This window comes from Coturnix japonica, chromosome 8 (assembly GCF_054131305.1).
Source record: "Coturnix japonica strain WE chromosome 8, WE-NBRP24, whole genome shotgun sequence".
In the NCBI taxonomy this organism is placed as follows: Eukaryota; Metazoa; Chordata; class Aves; order Galliformes; family Phasianidae; genus Coturnix; species Coturnix japonica.
The window spans coordinates 5118695-5133980 of record NC_140670.1 but is presented as its reverse complement, the minus strand read 5'-3'; the positions used below and the strand labels follow the sequence as shown (position 1 = coordinate 5133980).

The 15286-nt window shown below is 48.0% G+C and overlaps 1 long non-coding RNA gene across 1 annotated transcript; it reads left to right on the top strand.

Annotated features, from left to right (window-relative positions):
* The first annotated feature begins 4198 nt into the window (after positions 1–4198).
* LOC107315655 (uncharacterized) lies at positions 4199–10072 on the top strand. The gene is made up of 3 exons (XR_014948849.1): positions 4199–5459; positions 6860–6900; positions 7011–10072. It is a non-coding gene; the product is annotated as an uncharacterized LOC107315655 (long non-coding RNA).
* The last annotated feature ends 5214 nt before the right edge of the window (positions 10073–15286 follow it).

Genomic DNA, 15286 nt, shown 5'->3' with positions numbered 1-15286 from the left:
ACCTAATAAGGGGAACCTGGCAGTGAGTGGGATTTTCCTACATAGTTATGTGCAAGCAGAAACTAGAAGGGGTCACTGACATTGGGTTTATTTCCTGGAGAGAGGAAGTGAATTATGTGTGACTATATGTGAAACAAAGAGAAGGTAGGAAAAGCAGTATTGATCTTGGCACGTATGGACACTGAGAAGAGATAGTGACATAAAATACTTGATGAGGCTAGGGAGAAGAGAGACTAGATGGCACTTAAAATATTTAGATATTAAATGATTATTTTTTTAATAGTAATGTGTTTTAAGCTTGATGTCTCACATTGAAAGGCTGCTGAGGAAAATAAGGTTTTTGAGTAGCACGCTAACAGTTGTAAGCCTGACAGCCTGTAAGCAGAGCTTTCTGATCTTCAGCCACTTGGGAGGCAAGAGCAAGTTGTCTGGGAGGCGGCTCTGCTCTTCCCTGTGGCTTCTGCTTTTTTCCCCTCTTATGCTTTGCTTCAGGAACTATTCTGTAACTTCTGTGCCAAACTGGAGAACGCAGGCATGCAGAATATTTCCAAGCTCACATGAAGAGAGGAGTTGTGTCTCTGTGACTTGTACTTTTCTAATGTTTAATGTTTTGCTTTGTTGTTGGTTTTTTTTTTCTTTCTTTCTTTTTTTTTTTTTTTTTTTTTAAAGAGCATTCGTGTGGCATAGAAAATTGTAGCTTGTTTTATGATGGTGTGATGCTGAAGAAAAAGGCATTCTGGTATTGTTCAGGCAACAAGCACAAAGCTTTATGCTGTGGGCACATATCAATTACAAGTGATTCAAGAGTGAATTCATAACTGTAGGACTCTGACATCCTAACTTGAATTTAGTAAGACTTTGGCAGTTCACAGAGGAATAAAGGATAGAAATCACCCTGGTCAAAGCACTGTGGTGTGGTGGGTAAATGAAGCAGTCAGACAGTATTTATTCCTGACAACATGTGCCAGGTGGAGTGAACATGGCCCAGCTATTTCCCTGCAGCAGGAGGAAAGAGATTTGTTACCCAGGGGGGTGGTTTTCATACTGGGTTTTCTTGCTCCTGGAGATGCAGAGTGACATGGGATTTGCCCATTGGCTCTGAAACATCATCTGAGCCTAGGCAGTGGAATTATACTGTATCGTGAGTTGGATAAGAGTCATTAAGGATCATAGAGTCCAACTTCTGGCACCACACAGACCACACAAAAATCAGACCATACGTCTGACAGTGTTGTCCAGATGCTTCTTGAACTCCAGCAAGCTTGGGGGCACTGCCCACTGCTCTGGAGAGTCTGTTCAGTGCCTGATCTCTCTCTGGTAAATAGCTTTCTCCTAATATATAGCCTGACCTTCCCCCAATGTAGCTCCATGCTATTCCTTCTGGTTCCATTGCTGTCACCAATGAAAGATCAATGCTGCTGCCCCTCCTGAGGAAGCTGAAGGTCTCAGGTTGGAAGCAGATAGTTTTTTTTTCTTCTCTGGGAGGATTCAAAGAGCAGCTCAGATCCAAACCATGAGGCCTGGACCTTCCACCTGGTCTAAATGTGACCTCACAGGGCTGGGGCTGCAGCAGGCTGGTGGCTCAGGTGGGTGGCTGGGCTGCTCTTCTGTGACGGGCCAAGTCTGAACAGAGCAGGGCTGTGTGGCAAGGTGGTCTATTTATTTTTGGATATGTGACTGCTAGCCACTAGCAGAGTAAATATTTAATAGAAAAGAATGGAAAAAATAGGTTAATCCAAGTAGTTTAGGCAGGACTGTGTCACTAGAACATAGGGGTGAGGATTATTTTTTCCTTTGAAGCGTATTTTATTTTTTTATTTAAATGAATTGGAGCCCTTGTTAGCTTTTGGGGTGTCACAGTTTGCTTTGCTGTTTAAAAAGAGCTCCACCAGCTAATGGGTTGCCAGCACCTTCCCCAGAGCTCGCCTGCCTGATGATGTATGGGAAATGTCTTCATTTTGAAGTGGTGTTTTTAAACAAACTTCTTTCACCTACGGCCAAGTTTAAGCCTTCAAATGTTTTCTTGCCCAGAGAAACGGTGTTGCTTTTAAATAAATAAAAACAACACTTCTCTGGAATCTATTCTGATGACTTCTTCTGAGTTGTGGCCACTGAAGCTATCTGGGGCTTAGGTAATCTGGGAATGTGAAACATCACTTTACTGGTAAGAGCTGCTTTGGGCAGGTGGAACAAAGCTATCATAGAATGGCTTAGGTTGGAAGGAACCTTAGAGATTATTTAATTCCAAACCCCTTGCCATCGGTGGGGTGGCCAGCCACTATATGAGGCTGCCTAGGGCCTCATCCAGCCTGGTTCTGAATGCCTCCAGAGATGGGGTATCACAGCTCTCTGGCTAAGATGTCCCAGTGCCTGACCGTACTGTGAGTAAAACAGTTCTTCCTAACATCTAACCTAAATCTCCCCTCCTTCAGTTTAAAGCTGTTTCCCCTTGTTCTGGCACTATCAGACCATGTAATAAGTAGATTCTGCCTCCTGCTTCTAAGCTCCCTTCAGGTACTGGAAGGTAACAATGGAAGGTTACTCTCCCTTTCCATTTATCAGAGGGGAGTACACTCTCCTTTGCCAGACCTTCCTGCCTAATGTAGCTAAAGAATCCCTTCTTGTTTTCCACATCCATCACAGAGTTAAATTCTATCTACACCTTGGCTTTCCTGATTCCATCCCTGCACATGGGGATTTTAAAGCTGTGGGAATTTAAGTATTTTGGGTAGGTTTTTTTAATGGAGATCTCATGGTGGTGAATATAGTAAGGTCTAGTAGGTGAATCCATAGCTCAAAATCTTGGCCTATCCCTAGCAGAAAGTGCCTTTTAAACTCTACTGTAGTTCCTAGAACACCTTGGGCAGCTCCAGGATGATTTTCCACTGGAGCTGTCACCACAGAGACATTCCTCCTGTGTAGTTGAAGGAGTACAGAGATGCTCAACAGCAAGCTGCAGTTGCTGTGAATGATGGAAGTTGAATACCTGCTGCCAGCAAGGAGATGTTACTCTGGCCTTCATTTACCTTCTGATTTCTGTTGCCAAAATACCCTTCCTGGCAAAGCTAGCCAGTAATATTGATGTCATGTGATGCTTTTTTTGGTCCCTTTTGAAAGCAGCTGAACTTGTAAAAAAAAAAACAAAAACTTTTCACATCTGGAGACTACTGAAGTCTTTCCACTGCTCAGTAACAAATGAGAGTTTTGTGATAACACATAGTCCTGGGTATTGCTTAGAAATGGCATGTTCCAGATATTTTAATTACTAATTTGTGTGTCTGGGGATAAAAATATTTGGATTCCGTGCAGCCAAGCAAGGCGTGTAAATTCAGAATCATAAACAAATATTCTCCCTGGGACCATAAACTTTTGGCAGTTTACAAAGAAAAAGATTTAAATGGGGATTCATTCAGCTGCTCTATGGAGCGACTGAGATATCTTGGATGTCACAGGGGTGCAGATTTAGCCATGCTCCATCCCCAGCAATAAACTATTATTGTTACTACTTGTTTGGTACAGCCCCCTGCTAAGCAAGGAGTAAGGCAAAGTTCTCCATGCATGCTGAAAACCTGCAAGTGGACTACTTAATTATTATTATTATTTTAATTTTGGGATAGCAGTGGCAACAGACTTTGGTTGGATTGGTGGGCAAAGATTAGATGGGGAAGCTGGGCCAGTGGTAGGGATGAGCAGGATAGGGCAGCACCAGCTTTCCCCCCCCCCCCCCCAAGCAGGATGGGCCTCTCATTGGAGGACAACATGGTTTTAGAGTTGTAAAGTGATAGCTTTCAAAGTGATTTCCAGAGATCTGTTGCTCAAAGTAAACTCAAAGTTTACTACCATTTATATGTTCTCTATGAGCCATTTTTGTGATAAGATGACATGTAAGTCAAAACCACGGCTTTGTAGTTTGGTTTCTTTTCTAATGTTGCCAGAGATTTTCTGCTGCCACAGCAATGTATCTTGAACAGAGGTGCCACGTCTCTTGGGGAGGCTGATGGTGATGGTTGGAACTTGTGTCACCTGTAGGACTGCTCAAGGAGCTCTGAACAGCTTGTGGGTGGAAATAGAAAATGTATGTGGTGATGCCTTGCTCATCAGCAACTATGGTTTTATGATCAGAAAATATCAGCAGTAATTGACTTCTAGTTGTACTGATGAATGTTAATTCATCTAGGTGTCCGTATTGTAAGAGCTATTTCACAGAAGAAACCTCATGGAACTAAAGAAAAATGGTGAATGGGGACAAAAAAAAGGATTTCTTTCTTGAAGAAGAGAGATGCACAAGGTATTCAACTCCTCAAAATATGCCAGTACACAGGGAGTAAATAAATGCCCTGTCCCTGATAGATTCCTCGGTTGTCCAGTAACCACTGTCTCTTTGCTGTAGCTTAGGCACTTAATTTCTCCTGCACAGATAATGAAGTGTTCATTTGGATTGCTGAAATCAGTTGTGGAGTCTCAGTCACTGCTATATGCCTTGGAACCATCCTGACATCCAACAAGAAAGTCTAAGGATAAATGGCTCCTAGTTTCCATCAGTGATTGGGACTATGGGGCCCCTCTAAGGAGGAGGGGGTCCTGGACCACCCCTGTGAATGTGTGGGTTATCACCAGGCCTTTCACAAGTAGATGAAGCATGAACATTTTGTGTAGTTCCAAGTGGAATAATTGCATTTAAAGAGCAACTGCGGCCAACTCTACTGACTTTGTCCCAAAATGTATTAGGATTTGCTGCACTCTGGGTGACGTGTGTAGGTTTTTATAAGGTGTTAGTGCAGAGCCAAGGCAGCCAGCAGCATGCTTGCCTCTCTTCTGTTTTACTCATCATGAAAAGAATTCAATGCGGTTCCACTCACAGAGCTATGCTCTGGCGACTGTAGCTTGAGGACAGAGCTGGGTGGGAAACTCTGCTCTTTGGTTCAGCCAGCAAACTAAGAAATATGTACTTTTGGTCAGCTAGAATAATTGTATGTATCTTAGGTGGTTTTTCTTTTAATTTCAATTTTTAAATTCCCCTTGTGGAATGAAGAAACCTGGAATTCCTTTGGGTTGACTCAGCTACTGGGACTATTTCTAGATGAAATGTTGCACTTAGTCAAAACTGTTTGATTATAAATCCTCTTTCCCCATTCCCCCTCTCCTTTTTGCTTATCAATAAAGCTTCCACAGCTTGTAGTAGTGATGAAGTCTAACTTTTTAATGCAGTCTTCCTGCACATTGAGCACAAAATCTTATTGTTATTGGAGTAGAGACATAGCATTCACTTGTCACCAGCCAGGTACTCCTAAAGACCTCACTGCCCCATTAATGCAGCACTACCAGTCCAGAAAGAGCTGTGGGTTGTCCTCTGCTTTGGAAGGATGTGATCAAACCTGAGATGAAGGAAGTTGGAGCTCAAGAGCTGTGGTGTCATTTTAATCCTATCCTCAGCACCAAACTGTGAGTTCTGTCCTCAGGTACGTATGTTTTTTTTTAAACAGAGATGTAAGTTGACCTTGGAGTTAAGTTTTTGCCTATTGAGTTTGGTTTATTTTTTAAGCTCACTGCTACCTCTTGCAGATGAGAGCTGTCACGACGGTGCCTTAAAGGGGTAGATATCTTCTGCTGTGCCCCTCCTAGTGTGCAGATGAACCAACCTGGATTTCTGTTGTGCTGGAAACGTGTCTGCATTTCCCTATGAAATAACATCTTAGTAGGAGGAGTGAGCCACAATGAATGCTTTTATTAATCCAGTAACTGTAACCAACCTAAAGAGTGATGATATTGCTTTCATATCACTTGTGCCAACTTCTTAAGATCTTTTCAATGTGAATGAGAGAGCAGCACGTGCATATATTGGAGTTTGCTTGTACTTCTGTTAGTGTACCAACATCATGAGTGTTCAGTGGGGCCCCTGAGCTATGGCTCCTTGCAGGTACTGAAAAACAATCTGATGATCCACTGTGCAGCATGGGGGTTACATCTCTATTTTCCCCTCCCCAGGCTTATTTTCTTGCAAGTGCTTTGAGTTGTGCCGAGCCAGCCTGCCTTGCGCAGGGGATGTGCTTCCCTTTGGGTCTGGCTCTCTGTTCCTCTCACTCCACAACTCTTTTCCCTTTTTATTACCTTTTCTGGAATCAACAAGTAATACTATTCCAGAAATAGCACTGTTTTTCATACGTAAGCAGGCTCATTCAGTTCAAGTCAGATGGAAGTTTTAATGCTGTTGACTATGGAGAGGATATATAAAACAGAGCAGGGAAAATAAATGTGTTTATCTTGAAACTGCAGAAGGTCCCCAGGGTTTCTAAAAGTGGCCCTGAAGGAATGTCCCAAATCACAAAATGGGAAAAATATCCAAGATATTCAATAACTTCACCTACTGTGTGTCAGCACTGAAACTGTGTTTTGGTGTCAGCCCTCAATGAACCATTGGGCTATACTGCATTTACCCCTAGGCTTCCGACTTACCATGATACAGACAGATTTCAAACCCCAGAAGAGTCGCTATGTTGGTTATGGAAACAGGAAATACACATAGCAAAGCACTGCAAGATGTGAGGATGACAACGGGCTGTGCTAAAGCTACTGTTCATTTTCTATTGGAATGATCCAATTTTAACTGCCTATGAATTTATAGAACTTAGACCGAATATTTTCCCCTTAGCCCTGTGCTGAGTGATGTTTCTGAAGGGTTTTATCTTGGAAGGGGAAGAAAAAAGCTAAAGAGCAGCAATCCTGCCTGCCATCAGCTGTGCAGTACCTCTGTGCTGCAGAATGGCTCAACCACCATCATCCCAGCATTCTGTGACTTGACCAATTTCCTGTTGCCTGATACCATCAGCAATTCTAATGCCTTTTTGCTTTCTGCCTTTAGCTGGAGCTGCTAACCCAAGAAGCTGAACCCAAAGGTCACATGTGAGTCTTCTATATAGAAAAGTATATATTCTGCACAGAGTAGAAAAAATGAGTAGCTTTCTATGGAGATGATATTTAACAGTGGTTATTTCTCTTGATATTTATTCCAGGGCAGCCACCTGGAAGAAGAATGGGACCTTGCTGTTCAGACATGGGATACTTGCAAGTGCATTCCTTTCAAATAAGAAGTTATGATGAAGAGTTTAGAGCTGTTGGTTGGATGCAGTCAGGTGGGGCGTAAATCGCACAGCACAAATCAGCTGTAAGTACAAAACTCTGCAGAGATTGTGGTTTGTTTCTGGATATGCAGCACTGCTGAGATTCTGTTGGCACTAAATCATGTTAAAAATGTGAGTGCAGAGGGGCTGGCAAGACTGATGGCATTAAGTGCGTGACCCAGCTGCGTGAACCCAAGATTGTATTTAATGGGCTCTGATCTTGCTGGAGAGTGGGATGGAGAGAATTCATCGCCCTGGGTTCTACCACCTTAGTTTTCTTCCTAATATTTGCAGAAACAGGTTCTTGATCTGGATGGTAAATGGTGACTTCAAATAGTAAACTTCTGATGTCCTTTTCCTTTGAAAAACAGCACTAACTGTTCTCTGATGAACAAGGCTGTCCGTGGGAGTGAAGTGTGCTTACCTAGCTGTTCTAGGGCTCTGACGTGAGAAACTGGTGATGCGTTAAGTGCTCAAATGCAGAACAAACCCACCAGAGGAAAAATATTAATTTATATTAAGCACATCTGATTTTGTTGGTCTTGCTCAATGCGCTGAGCTGGTCTGTACTGCAAGTGCTCCCATAGCTAAAGGTGCCTCTTGCTGCATTTCTGTTTTCAGCTTTAACAGAAAGCATAAGAAAAAAAAGAAGCCATGAATATAGCTTTGGGCTTGACGTGAAAACCAGACAATGCTGGCAGATCATGTCAACAATGTACTCAGGCTATATGCGAGATTCAGTGTGCTAAGTACTCACAGGCTGAAGCTGGTATTGACGGCTCTGTTGGGAAGTTGCGTTGCTGTTAAAAATATTGCAGAAATCCGGATTAAGAATAGGAAGCTACAGGGTGTTCTGTGTAGGTTTTGCTGAGAGTAAATAAACTGTGATGGATGCTACAGGGCAGCAGCCAGCCTCATCGTGTCAGATATTCTTGGTGCAGTGGTTGAAATTCATATTGTGTTTTAGGAAAGGCGTAGTTTGAGCGCCAAGAAATACAGGAATAATAATAACCAGCAATGGAGTTAATGACAGCGCTGCCCCACAGTTGGGCTGCAAATGGCCTCATTGATGAAGGACCCTTCAGACCTGAATTTAAAGTGACATTTTTGACGTCTTGAGTGATTTCCTTGCTGTTTGTGCTGGAGTTGTCATCTCTGGTGTTACGCTCAAAGGCAGCGGATTAGCAGAACTCAGAAAGGCAAAGATGGATTACTCCTGAAAGCAGATTCCCCCAGACAGCCCCAGCCATAATGCAGCCAGCTTTTGGAGCCAACCGGATATAAACTTGGAGTGGTGCTCAGAAGAGCAGCCCTTTGCCTGGTGTCATTTTCCCAAGATAACCATCAGTTGTCGGGCTAAGCGCACTGCTTTTATTTTGGCACTTGAGAATGACAGCAAGGAGCAGAAAGCCTTTTTGATTTGTCACAGATGAGATGCTGAGCATTTTACAGAGACATGTTGATCTCCAAATAGACCTTGAGTGGCTTAATATATTTGTAAAGGCTGCCGGCAGCTGTGTGGTGTGTCTGGAAGTGCCTCAGGCCTCGGACTGCGGGGCTGTGAGGTGGGGGCCTACAGCCACTTCCCTGAAAAGATCCTAAGGCCTTCAGTCTGTCCTGTCTTGTTTGATGGGTGTACTTTTGTCACCGATGAGACCACAGAATCATGGAATGACAGGCCATGGAAGGGACCTTAGTGCCCATCCAGTCTCAACCCCTGCTGTGGGCTGGTTGCCCCCCACTATGTCTTGAGTGTCACTATGCAACGAGAGGACAAGGATCCACAATTATATTTTAAGCAGAAATCATGAGTTTTCTGTCTGTAGCCGCTTATCTTATTAAGAAACTATGTAGCAGGTTCATAGTAGCTCATGTTAGATCAGGGAATCCCTCTCCTATAACACTCTCAGAGAAGCAAAGAGCCCCTCTGATAAAGCAGGATGGAAAATGGCTCAGAGCTCGTCTGGAACCCCCCTGGTTAACTCATGAAGGACACTGTGAGTTCTCAGCACAGTGAAGCATTACAAGAAGTTGGAATCAGGTCACTCGTGTCATTTCCCGTCACCAACCTTGGAGCAGCTGCTTTATCAAGAGCTTAATTCTTCTTAATGCGATGCTTTCTTTCTGAAGAATGAGCCATCAGGATGTTACAGCCTGGCATCTGTAGCTGTTAGTCTGGAATATTTCCCTGTGTCAGACCCCATTTCACAGTACTAATGCCAGTAGTAATAACAATAATAACTCCTTATTTCTCATGCTGGGGAAATGTATCTACTCTGTATGGCAGCTTGCTTCACGGAGGATCATTTGCTTCTCTTTCAAAAAACAAATAATACTTAAAGGTAATGGCAAGGACTTTCCTACCATGAGAAGTCTTGTGGCAGAAAAATGTGTATACTTGGGTTTGAAGTGCTGCAGTCCTTCTCTTTGACAGAGTAACTCCCTGCACATGCTCTGCCTTCCAAGGAACCAGGGGTATTTCTGACTTATCTGCTAGCAGCCAAGGTGAGGGCCATGAGCAGCCCGGTCTGGTGGGGGCAAGCAGCCCACAGCAGAGGTTAGATCTGGGTGGCTTTAAGGTTCCTTCCATCCCAAGCCATTCTATGCTTCCTTGCAAGGTGAAGGGATTTTTGTTATCAATCCAATCATTGTTTTCAATTTTTTAATGCATTTTAAAATGTACATTTATAGACTCTTTGTTCATATAGTTCAGAAAACTCTGTGCCTTTTGTGATTCATTCATTTTTCTGCCCATCCAAAGTTTTGCAGACACTTGTGTGCAGCACAGGAGCAACGGTACAGCCTAATGAGCCACAGCTGCAGGGAGGGAACCCTTTCTAGGACAGCACAGGACAACCCGCAGGAATGCAGGTATACGTGCTCAGAGTGTCTAAATATAAATGATGGATTTCTGCAAAACAAAACTATGAGCAGATTAAACGTTATAGCCCAAATCCTGCATTTTGATGACCTGGGTGGCTTCCTCTGGCCCTGGGAGCAGCAGTGTTGCTGGAAGCGTGATGGCTTGACTTTAACAGAAGAAACATCCATGCAGCCCTATGGAAATGCCCAGGCAGCATCAGCTGGGGCAGCATGCAGCAGAGCTTTTCATTGTGGAGATACTTTTGTTGTTTTCTATATATAATTTTCCTTTTTGTGTATGTGAAATGCAATCACTGCTGTCCCCATACAGCTTTGTATGACCTCCAGCCTTGCTGCAGGGCTCAGGCAGTGGCTGGGCCGTGGAGCCAGCGGAGGCTGCAGGGTGAGGATAAAAGCCATTGATCTGATGAATCCAGGCTGCAGCTCAGTGTCCTGTCAGAGCTCACTGAGGGCTGCTGGCACAGCCATGGTGGGGAAATTACAGCTGCAGGCTGAGTAATGTCTGTGATCTGCTTGTGTCAAGGGGCCTGGCGTGACAAATGAAGGAGCTGATCCTTCCTGTTCAATGGCTGGTGTGCTCACATTGCTGTGTGCTGACAGCTGCTGCCAGGGGGCTGTGCTGCTGCCTGCAGCAAGGAACAGGGGACACGGGGTAGCATGAACCCAAGCTCTTCCATGGGATCAGGCTCCAGCACTGCGGGCATCCCTGGCTCCCACCTGGGCTCTGCCGGGAATGTTGGAGGGCTGAAGCCAAGCAGGAGGCCTGGCCTTTGGCTCATGCTGTGAGCTATCTCAGTGCTTTTTGGAAGCTGTCTGTCTATGGGTAGCTCAGGAGTGGCTGGGTGCCAGGCTGCTTCCAGGCAGGGGCTGGGATGGGGCAGCGTTGGGTGGTGGGGAGGGATGGAGTGTTACAAAGGCTCATGGTGAAAGAGCTGATGGATTCAGTTCAATCTCTGCTCTTGGTACCATCTGCAAATACCTAAATCTGTATCTACATTGTATGTATAGTCCTTATAGTCCAAAGTAGATCACTATATGTGCTTCCTCTTCTGCAGCTCCAAAGCAGGCAGAGCTGGCTGGATTAGTAGTACTGACCATGTGCTACACTTGAAACTGAGAACACAAGACCTGCTTTGCTGCCCTGTCCTTCTTTAACTGAAGCAATGTTGATTTGGGATCAGCAATGCAGAAGTGAGCCTGTCAGTGTGTGGTGGCAATGGCAAGGCCTTAGCCATTGCCATCATTGCCAGTAAATACATACAGACACTTAATTCATAGCATGCTTGGCACAGCTGTGTGTCTTCTGCATCAATGTGCAAAGGTAAATGGGACCTTTCCTACAACATCCACCTCCATTTCTGATTAAAACTGCCTTATGGCCTCTCTTTCCACCATGGTTATTCCAGCATTCATCAAGTTTCTGCTTGAGGCCGAGGTGTGTAGACAGCACTGGAAAGTCGCATCAAGCTGTGCTTAGAGCACAGCCCTGACAAGCATTGGCTGATAGCGGCGCGATGTAACTTTGGTGTCTGCTGAGGACAGTGCGCACATTCGGGCCCTTCTCTTCCCTGTTCCTCGGCAGCAGTTACTTTTGCCAAGTCCTTGAGGTGTTCCTGCACTCCTAAACACCCTCCCCCTGCAGCAGTGGGAAGGTTCGCTCTGTCTGTCGGTCCGCCTGCCCCGCGCATCACGGCGCTTCCCGGCACCAGATGGCGCTGGCTGCCTTCCGATGAGCCAAAAGCGCTCAACTTTTCTCGTTCCTTTTCTACACTGCCCCCCGACTCAAAACCCCGGCCCGGCCCGACCCAGGGATGCTCCGGGCTGTGGATGGGACCCAGGAGCCACTGCAGCCCCGGGATGGGCATATACCGCGCGTGAAGGCTGAGGGAACAAAACCCTAATGTAGGAAAACAGCCCCCGGCCCCAGCTCATTAACAGGGAGGCCTCTAATTGCCTTCTCCGCTGACCTCGGGCTCGTCGGGCGCAGCCGTTCCCCCCCATGCTCCTGAGCTGCCCGCAGCCGTGGCCCCGCTCTCTGTGATGGGCTCCGCGCCTTGAGGCGTGGGGTGGGACATGGGGAGCCCCGATGGGACGCGGGGTGTCCGTCGGTGAGGGACGTGGGTGCCCACAAAGGGTGGGATGGGGGGTACCCGGAGGGAAGGGGGGGCCGAGGGAAAGGATGTAAGTACCTCGTGGTAACAGGGGGACACTTGTGGGGTCGGGGGTGGGATGGGGGTGGCTGGGGTGGAGAGGGGGCACCGGGGCTCCGAGGGGAAGGGCTGCGGGCGCGGTGCTGGGTACCCAGGAGGAGACGAGGGGGTGCCGGGAGGGCGGTGCCGGGGCTCCACGTGGCTCATTAGCGGGCGGCGATTTAATATTTATGAAGTGTTCTTGTTTGAATCCCAAGTCTTCGGCTCCAGTTACAAGGAGCTGCGTCACCCCGCGATCACATGGTAATTGTTGCTATTTCCAGGATCCCAGCCTCGCGGAGTGGCACAAAAGCTTTTTCCCCTTTTCTCCGCTTTTTTTTCGGGTCCCCCTTCTTCTCCCTCCGCTTCTCCCTGCCGCTCCCCGCCCGGTGCCGGGCGATGCGGGGCCGGCGGCCGTGAGCGGGGCGGGCAGAGCCGCCCCCGTGCCCCCTCCATGCGAGCGGCGCAGCCCCACCATGAGCGAGCTGGAAGGGGACTTCACCAAGCTGCTGCTGCTCAAGGAAGAGCGCATCAGGGAGCTGGAGCGGCGCCTGGGCGAGAAGGACGAAGAGATTCAGGAGCTCCGCCGCCGCCTGCACAAATGCCACTCGGTGCTGCCGGCCCCCAGCCCGCACATCGGGCCCCGCACCACGCGGGCTCAGGGCATCTCGGCCGAGCCGCAGACCTACCGCTCCTTCCACGACCTCCGCCAGGCCTTCCGCAAGTTCACCAAGGCCGAGAGGTAGGGCGGGGTTGCGGGACCCCTCGGGGCTGGGGGAGAACTTTGGCTACCGCCCCGATCCCATTCCTCGCGCCCGTCCGCTCCCAAACGCGCCCCGCGCCCCTAAGGAAGCTTTTTTGGAGGGGGGCTGGGAAGGGTCGGGTTGAGCGTCGCGGTGCTGTGGGAAAAAGGGGAAGCGGCGCCCGACAGCATCCCCGGGGACGTGCGGGAAAGTTGCGGGCGGAACGCGGCCCTTCCTGCGGCGCCCCGAGCATCCCCGGCCGCGTCCCCGCTCCGCCAAAGCCCGTTCCGCCAAACCCTCTCCGCCGCGCTGCCCGTGCCCCCGCTACAAGTGGGGCAGAGAGCTGTGCCCCGGCTCAACGCGCTTCTTTAACTACGCATCAGGAGCGGTTGGTTTGGGGCTGGACTTTTTTTTCCCCTTCTTCTTTTATTTTTTTCCCTAACTGTGTGACTGTGTAACTGAGTAAAACCCAGCAAAGCACTCTGCTCACCTCTACCCCAGCTAAGCGCATCCCTTCTCATCCTCTGCCCGAGGCACAGATCCTGTCCCGCAGCAGATAGAGATTCCCTTTCCCCCTTCCCTTCACTCTCCCCAGATCCAACCCCTGCATCTGGCCATGCAGCACCCACAGTCCCTGCCCCATTCTCTCCCTGCAGTACTCCCAGGTTGGCACCCCCAGCACCGCACTAGGCACCCATGCACACAGAACCAACCCCACCTCCTTGGGATGGCACTTGGGTTAAAAGTTTAAAGTGGAATTAGTGACAGGAAAGGTCTGCTTCATTCCTTTCCCATCGCATTGCTACAGTGTGATGTTACATGGGGCACACTGGAGCACAACCTGCCCTCATCTCCCGTGCCTCCTGCCTGGCTCAGATCTGCAGGAGCTTCGAGAAGCACAGTGTGCTGCTGAAGCCCAGCAGTGCTCTCCTGTCCCCACCCCGACGCGGTGTCTGGAGCCATCTCCTCCTTTCGGGCACTGACTGCAGAGCGGTGCCAGCAGAAACCTTCTCACCCTGGCCTGGCATCGGCCTCCAAGTGCTTTGTAATCTCTGAAGATAAACACACATTGATCCGCAGTGCGATAAATTCTATTTATGGCGAGACGGTCTGCAGCACATACCAGTGCTTCATACTCCCAAGAAGTTGGAACTGGTAAAGGGGACACAGAAACTCCAAAAACGGGGTAAATCCCGGCTGGAGTGGGAAGCTATGCCTGTGTCTATGCAGCTGCAGTAGTGCACCCTGCAGCCTGTCCCCATTATGTGCTACAGACCTGGGCTGAAGGAGGGGCAGCGAGAACAGAAGGTGCTGAAAGAGGGGCTGTCTATTGTCTGGGTGCTCTCATGCTGTTATTCCCCCCAAGCACTAAATTGCCTGAGCTTTAATGGAAGAAAGCAGAGCGTTTCTCTGACCATGAGTACAGCACAATTCTGATAACAATCAGAGTTGTGCCTGTTTTCCAGAATACAGGTCTTTCCTGTTGTTTTCTTGCTGCGTTATCGCTCAGAGAGGTGTGTGCATAGAGAGGAGACCCCTGTGAATGATTCTGTCTGTATGAGTGTGCTGAGTGCTTGCACCACGCCAAGCCAGCTGCTGGCAGGTGCTGGTGGTGAGGAGGGAACCCAGCAGCAATGCTCTGGGCACAAGCAATGGATGCAGCTGCAGGTGTGATAGGAGCAGTGAGGTGCTCCTGGGAGCCCAGGGCTGCTCCTCTGCGTGCTCAGCACCTGGAGATGCTTCGTACTGCATGAAAGAAGGGTGTGACCTCAGAACTGTCCTCTGTGTAAATGCCTCAAAAGGTGTTCTCTAATTTGGAAACGCAATGCTTAATTGCAGCTTACTGCTGCTTGTTGCAGTTGATAAGCCCCATCTGAACTAATGCTGCACTGCTTTGGGAGCCACTACATATTTGTAAGCAGCCAGTAAGCCCCTGTGCATGGGTACATGTGTGCCAGGGCTGTGGCACCATTGTGCATGTCTGTGCCCCACATCCTTAGGTTGAACAGTGCTGTCTGTCTGTCCTTCTGCATCAGTTCAAGGCATCTCTGAAGGGAGCAGATCCCATCCTGCTCCCAGTGACTCTTACACTCCCACTTGCTGTGCCTGCAAACTTTGCCTTCAACGACTGGACTTTTCCTCCTTTGGTTTTGGGAATTATCTTCCTTTCAGGAAGCATTTGCCACAAGATGGCAGTGGGGACCAAGGTTTTGTGTAAGAAGCTGGGACTTGGTGCGCTCACAGCCCAAAAGCTCTCTGTCTGTTCTTGGTGTGATCCTGGTAGGAATCTCTTGCTTCTGCCCCTTTCTCCTTTCCTGCAGGTGTAGGACGGTGTGCTGCTGCCGGAGCACAT